Here is an 8,024-nt window from a genome sequence, read left to right as displayed (position 1 = left end):
GTCTCTCTGCCTGCCTGCCTCTCTGTCTGTCTGCCTGCCCCTCTGTCTGTCTGCCTTCCTCTCTGTCTGTTGTTGTAGTACTCCAGCAGTGTGTACATAAACCTACACCTACTAACTACACCAGTCCTGCTCATGTGGATCTGTGCTGTACCTTTTCTCCTGGATGAAAAACTGTCATGTCGGGCCTCATGGCTTCATGTGTTACCCTGTCAAGTCTGTTGGGGAAAGCAAAGACTGAGTTCTGGAATGCATAGAAGCATAGAACCCCAGTCCCTTCTAATGGTTCCGTAGGAACACTCTGGTCTGGAGGCTGTGGAGAATGTTTTTAGATGACTTCTCCTCACAATGAGTCTCTTCAGGCCCAAAAAGCAGCCTGACGGCATCCACACACACACAGACACCACAAAGACGCGCCTGTTTCCCTGTTTCCTAACGGACCAGGGGAGAATCCACAACAGTCCTAGTCTGATGGAAACAGACCAGGGGAGAATCCACAACAGTCCTAGTCTGATGGAAACAGACCAGGGGAGAATCCACAACAGTCCTAGTCTGATGGAAACAGACCAGGGGAGAATCCACAACAGTCCTAGTCTGATGGATTGAAACAGACCAGGGGAGAATCCACAACAGTCCTAGTCTGATGGAAACAGACCAGGGGAGAATCCACAACAGTCCTAGTCTGATGGAAACAGACCAGGGGAGAATCCACAACAGTCCTAGTCTGATGGAAACAGACCAGGGGAGAATCCACAACAGTCCTAGTCTGATGGAAACAGACCAGGGGAGAATCCACAACAGTCCTAGTCTGATGGAAACAGACCAGGGGAGAATCCACAACAGTCCTAGTCTGATGGAAACAGACCAGGGGAGAATCCACAACAGTCCTAGTCTGATGGATTGAAACAGACCAGGGGAGAATCCACAACAGTCCTAGTCTGATGGATTGAAACAGACCAGGGGAGAATCCACAACAGTCCTAGTCTGATGGATTGAAACAGACCAGGGGAGAATCCACAACAGTCCTAGTCTGATGGATTGAAACAGACCAGGGGAGAATCCACAACAGTCCTAGTCTGATGGATTGAAACAGACCAGGGGAGAATCCACAACAGTCCTAGTCTGATGGATTGAAACAGACCAGGGGAGAATCCACAACAGTCCTAGTCTGATGGATTGAAACAGACCAGGGGAGAATCCACAACAGTCCTAGTCTGATTGAAACAGACCAGGGGAGAATCCACAACAGTCCTAGTCTGATGGAAACAGACCAGGGGAGAATCCACAACAGTCCTAGTCTGATGGAAACAGACCAGGGGAGAATCCACAACAGTCCTAGTCTGATGGAAACAGACCAGGGGAGAATCCACAACAGTCCTAGTCTGATGGAAACAGACCAGGGGAGAATCCACAACAGTCCTAGTCTGATGGATTGAAACAGACCAGGGGAGAATCCACAACAGTCCTAGTCTGATGGATTGAAACAGACCAGGGGAGAATCCACAACAGTCCTAGTCTGATGGATTGAAACAGACCAGGGGAGAATCCACAACAGTCCTAGTCTGATGGAAACAGACCAGGGGAGAATCCACAACAGTCCTAGTCTGATGGATTGAAACAGACCAGGGGAGAATCCACAACAGTCCTAGTCTGATGGATTGAAACAGACCAGGGGAGAATCCACAACAGTCCTAGTCTGATGGATTGAAACAGACCAGGGGAGAATCCACAACAGTCCTAGTCTGATGGATTGAAACAGACCAGGGGAGAATCCACAACAGTCCTAGTCTGATGGAAACAGACCAGGGGAGAATCCACAACAGTCCTAGTCTGATGGAAACAGACCAGGGGAGAATCCACAACAGTCCTAGTCTGATGGATTGAAACAGACCAGGGGAGAATCCACAACAGTCCTAGTCTGATGGATTGAAACAGACCAGGGGAGAATCCACAACAGTCCTAGTCTGATGGATTGAAACAGACCAGGGGAGAATCCACAACAGTCCTAGTCTGATGGATTGAAACAGACCAGGGGAGAATCCACAACAGTCCTAGTCTGATGGATTGAAACAGACCAGGGGAGAATCCACAACGGTCTGATCTGATGGATTAGAGAACAGACCGGGGAGAATCCTAACAGTCCTAGTCTGATGGATTGAAACAGACCGGGAGAATCACAACAGTCTAAGTCTGATTGAAACAGACCGAGGAGAATCACAACAGTCTAGTCTGATGAAACCGACCAGGGGAGAATCCACAACAGTCCTAGTCTGATGGATTGAAACAGACCAGGGGGAGAATCACAACAGTCCTAGTCTGATGGATTGAAACAGACCAGGGAGAATCACAACAGTCCTAGTCTGATGGAAACAGACCAGGAGAATCCACAACAGTCCTAGTCTGAGTGGATTGAAACAGACCCGGGGGAGAATCACAACAGTCCTAGTCTGATGGATTGAAACAGACCAGGGAGAATCCACAACAGTCCTAGTCTGATGGATTGAAACAGACCAGGGAGAATTCACAACAGTCCTAGTCTGATGGAAACAGACCAGGGAGAATCACAACAGTCCTAGTCTGATGGAAACAGACCAGGGAGAATCCACAACAGTCCTAGTCTGATGGGTTGAAACAGACCAGGGGAGAATCACAACAGTCCTAGTCTGGATGGATTGAAACAGACCAGGGAGAATCACAACAGTCCTAGTCTGATGGATTGAAACAGACCAGGGAGAATCCACAGTCAGTCCTAGTCTGATGGATTGAAACAGACCAGGGAGAATCACAACAGTCCTAGTCTGATGGATTGAAACAGACCAGGGGAGAATCCACAACAGTCCTAGTCTGATGGATTGAAACAGACCAGGGAGGGAATCACAACAGTCCTAGTCTGATGGATTGAAACAGACCAGGGGAGAATCACAACAGTCCTAGTCTGATGGATTGAAACAGACCAGGGGAGAATCCACAACAGTCCTAGTCTGATGGATTGAAACAGACCAGGGAGAATCACAACAGTCCTAGTCTGATTGAAACAGACCAGGGAGAATCCACAACAGTCCTAGTCTGATGGAAACCGACCAGGGGAGAATCACAACAGTCCTAGTCTGATGGATTGAAACAGACCAGGGAGAATCCACAACAGTCCTAGTCTGATGGATTGAAACAGACCAGGAGAATCATTAACAGTCCTAGTCTGATGGATTGAAACAGACCAGGGAGAATCCACAACAGTCCTAGTCTGATGGGATTGAAACAGACCAGGGAGAATCACAACAGTCCTAGTCTGATGGATTGAAACAGACCAGGGAGAATCACAACAGTCCTAGTCTGATGGATTGAAACAGACCAGGGAGAATCCCACAACAGTCCTAGTCTGATGGAAACAGACCAGGGGAGAATCCACAACAGTCCTAGTCTGATGGAAACAGACCAGGAGAATCCACAACAGTCCTAGTCTGATGGATTGAAACAGACCAGGGGAGAATCACAACAGTCCTAGTCTGATGGAACAGACCAGGGGAGAATCACAGCAGTCTGGTCTGAGTGGAAACAGACCAGGGGAGAATCCACAACAGCCGTAGTCTGATGGATTGAAACAGACCAGGGAGAATCCACAACAGTCCTAGTCTGATGGAGCAGACCAGGGAGAATCACAACAGTCCTAGTCTGATGGATTGAAACAGACCAGGGAGAATCCACAACAGTCTAGTCTGATGGAAACAGACCAGGGAGAATCCACACAGTCCTAGTCTGATGGAAACAGACCAGGGAGAATCCTGGCCGTAGTCTGATGGATTGAAACAGACCAGGGAGAATTCATTAGCAGTCCTAGTCTGATGGAAACAGACCAGGGGAGAATCACAACAGTCCTAGTCTGATGGATTGAAACAGACCAGGGGAGAATCACAACAGTCCTAGTCTGATGGAAACAGACCAGGGAGAATCACAACAGTCCTAGTCTGATGGAAACAGACCGGGGAGAACACAACAGTCCTAGTCTGATGGAAACAGACCAGGCGAGAATCACAACAGTCCTAGTCTGATGGAAACAGACCAGGGAGAATCACAACAGTCCTAGTCTGATGGAAACAGACCAGGGGAGAATCCACAACAGTCCTAGTCTGATGGAAACAGACCAGGAGAATCCACAACAGTCTAGTCTGATGGATTGAAACAGACCAGGGAGAATCACAACAGTCCTAGTCTGATGGAAACAGACCAGGGGGAGAATCCACAACAGTCCTAGTCTGATGGATTGAAACAGACCAGGGGAGAATCACAACAGTCCTAGTCTGATGGATTGAAACAGACCAGGGAGAATCCACAACAGTCCTAGTCTGATGGGATGGAAACAGACCAGGGAGAATCCACAACAGTCCTAGTCTGATGGAAACAGACCAGGGAGAACACAACAGTCCTAGTCTGATGGATTGAAACAGACCAGGGAGAATCACAACAGTCCTAGTCTGATGGAAACAGACCAGGGAGAATCACAACAGTCCTAGTCTGATGGATTGAAACAGACCAGGGGAGAATCCACAGTCCTAGTCTGATGGATTGAAACAGACCAGGGAGAATCACAGCAGTCCTAGTCTGATGGATTGAAACAGACCAGGAGAATCCACAACAGTCCTAGTCTGATGGATTGAAACAGACCAGGAGAATCACAACAGTCCTAGTCTGATGGATTGAAACAGACCAGGAGAATCCACAACAGTCCTAGTCTGATGGGATTGAACAGACCAGGGGAGAATCACAACAGTCCTAGTCTGATGGAAACAGACCAGGGAGAATCACAACAGTCCTAGTCTGATGGATTGAAAACAGACCAGGGAGAATCCACAACAGTCCTAGTCTGATGGAAACAGACCAGGGAGAATCCACAACAGTCCTAGTCTGATGGAAACAGACCAGGGGAGAATCCACAACAGCCGTAGTCTGATGGATTGAAACAGACCAGGGAGAATCCACAACAGTCCTAGTCTGATGGAAACAGACCAGGGGAGAATCCACAACAGTCCTAGTCTGATGGGATTGAAACAGACCAGGGAGAATCACAACAGTCCTAGTCTGATGGAAACAGACCAGGGGAATCCACAACAGTCCTAGTCTGATGGAAACAGACCAGGGGAGAATCCACAACAGCCGTAGTCTGATGGATTGAAACAGACCAGGGAGAATCACAACAGTCCTAGTCTGATGGATTGAAACAGACCAGGGAGAATCCACAACAGTCCTAGTCTGATGGATTGAAACAGACCAGGGAGAATCACAACAGTCCTAGTCTGATGGATTGAAACAGACCAGGGGAGAATCCACAACAGTCCTAGTCTGATTGAAACAGACCAGGGGAGAATCCACAACAGTCTAGTCTGATGGAAACCGACCAGGGGAGAATCACAACAGTCCTAGTCTGATGGATTGAAACAGACCAGGGAGAATCCACAACAGTCCTAGTCTGATGGATTGAAACAGACCAGGGAGAATCCACAACAGTCCTAGTCTGATGGATTGAAACAGACCAGGGGAGAATCCACAACAGTCCTAGTCTGATGGATTGAAACAGACCAGGGAGAATCCACAACAGTCCTAGTCTGATGGATTGAAACAGACCAGGAGAATCCACAACAGTCCTAGTCTGATGGATTGAAACAGACCAGGGAGAATCCACAACAGTCCTAGTCTGATGGAAACAGACCAGGGGAGAATCCACAACAGTCCTAGTCTGATGGAAACAGACCAGGGGAGAATCCACAACAGTCCTAGTCTGATGGATTGAAACAGACCAGGGAGAATCCACAACAGTCCTAGTCTGATGGAAACAGACCAGGGAGAATCCACAACAGTCCTAGTCTGATGGAAACAGACCAGGGAGAATGCCGTAGTCTGATGGATTGAAACAGACCAGGGAGAATCACAACAGTCCTAGTCTGATGGAAACAGACCAGGGGAGAATCCACAACAGTCCTAGTCTGATGGATTGAAACAGACCAGGGAGAATCCACAGCAGTCCTAGTCTGATGGAAACAGACCAGGGGAGAATCACAACAGTCCTAGTCTGATGGAAACAGACCAGGGGAGAATCCCAACAGCCGTAGTCTGATGGATTGAAACAGACCAGGGAGAATCACAACAGTCCTAGTCTGATGGAAACAGACCAGGGAGAATCCACAACAGTCCTAGTCTGATGGATTGAAACAGACCAGGGAGAATCCACAACAGTCCTAGTCTGATGGAAACAGACCAGGGGAGAATCCACAACAGTCCTAGTCTGATGGAAACAGACCAGGGGAGAATCCACAACAGTCCTAGTCTGATGGAAACAGACCAGGCGAGAATCCACAACAGTCCTAGTCTGATGGAAACAGACCAGGGAGAATCCACAACAGTCCTAGTCTGATGGAAACAGACCAGGGAGAATCCACAACAGTCCTAGTCTGATGGAAACAGACCAGGGGAGAATCCACAACAGTCCTAGTCTGATGGATTGAAACAGACCAGGGAGAATCCACAACAGTCCTAGTCTGATGGAAACAGACCAGGAGAATCCACAACAGTCCTAGTCTGATGGATTGAAACAGACCAGGGAGAATCCACAACAGTCCTAGTCTGATGGATTGAAACAGACCAGGGAGAATCACAACAGTCCTAGTCTGATGGATGGAAACAGACCAGGGAGAATCCACAACAGTCCTAGTCTGATGGAAACAGACCAGGGGAGAATCCACAACAGTCCTAGTCTGATGGATTGAAACAGACCAGGGAGAATCCACAACAGTCCTAGTCTGATGGAAACAGACCAGGGGAGAATCCACAACAGTCCTAGTCTGATGGATTGAAACAGACCAGGGAGAATCCACAACAGTCCTAGTCTGATGGATTGAAACAGACCAGGGAGAATCCACAACAGTCCTAGTCTGATGGATTGAAACAGACCAGGGGAGAATCACAACAGTCCTAGTCTGATGGATTGAAACAGACCAGGGGAGAATCCACAACAGTCCTAGTCTGATGGATTGAAACAGACCAGGGAGAATCCACAACAGTCCTAGTCTGATGGATTGAAACAGACCAGGGGAGAATCCACAACAGTCCTAGTCTGATGGAAACAGACCAGGGAGAATCCACAACAGTCCTAGTCTGATGGATTGAAACAGACCAGGGAGAATCACAACAGTCCTAGTCTGATGGAAACAGACCAGGGAGAATCCACAACAGTCCTAGTCTGATGGAAACAGACCAGGGGAGAATCCACAACAGCCGTAGTCTGATGGATTGAAACAGACCAGGGGAGAATCCACAACAGTCCTAGTCTGATGGAAACAGACCAGGGAGAATCCACAACAGTCCTAGTCTGATGGAAACAGACCAGGGGAGAATCCACAGTCCTAGTCTGATGGAAACAGACCAGGGGAGAATCACACAGTCCTAGTCTGATGGATTGAAACAGACCAGGGGAGAATCCACAACAGTCCTAGTCTGATGGAAACAGACCAGGGAGAATCACAACAGTCCTAGTCTGATGGAAACAGACCAGGGGAGAATCCACAACAGCCGTAGTCTGATGGATTGAAACAGACCAGGGAGAATCCACAACAGTCCTAGTCTGATGGAAACAGACCAGGGAGAATCCACAACAGTCCTAGTCTGATGGAAACAGACCAGGGAGAATCCACAACAGTCCTAGTCTGATGGAAACAGACCAGGGGAGAATCCACAACAGTCCTAGTCTGATGGATTGAAACAGACCAGGGGAGAATCCACAACAGTCCTAGTCTGATGGATTGAAACAGGCCAGGGGAGAATCCACAACAGTCCTAGTCTGATGGATTGAAACAGACCAGGGGAGAATCCACAACAGTCCTAGTCTGATGGAAACAGACCAGGGGAGAATCCACAACGGTCCTAGTCTGATGGATTGAAACAGACCAGGGGAGAATCCACAACAGTCCTAGTCTGATGGATTGAAACAGACCAGGGGAGAATCCACAACAGTCCTAGTCTGATGGAAACAGACCAGGGGA

This window comes from Oncorhynchus keta, unplaced genomic scaffold, assembly GCF_023373465.1.
Source record: "Oncorhynchus keta strain PuntledgeMale-10-30-2019 unplaced genomic scaffold, Oket_V2 Un_contig_14979_pilon_pilon, whole genome shotgun sequence".
NCBI classification, from domain to species: domain Eukaryota; kingdom Metazoa; phylum Chordata; class Actinopteri; order Salmoniformes; family Salmonidae; genus Oncorhynchus; species Oncorhynchus keta.
The sequence above is the reverse complement of the archived record's forward strand: the minus strand, read 5'-3'. Positions refer to the sequence as shown.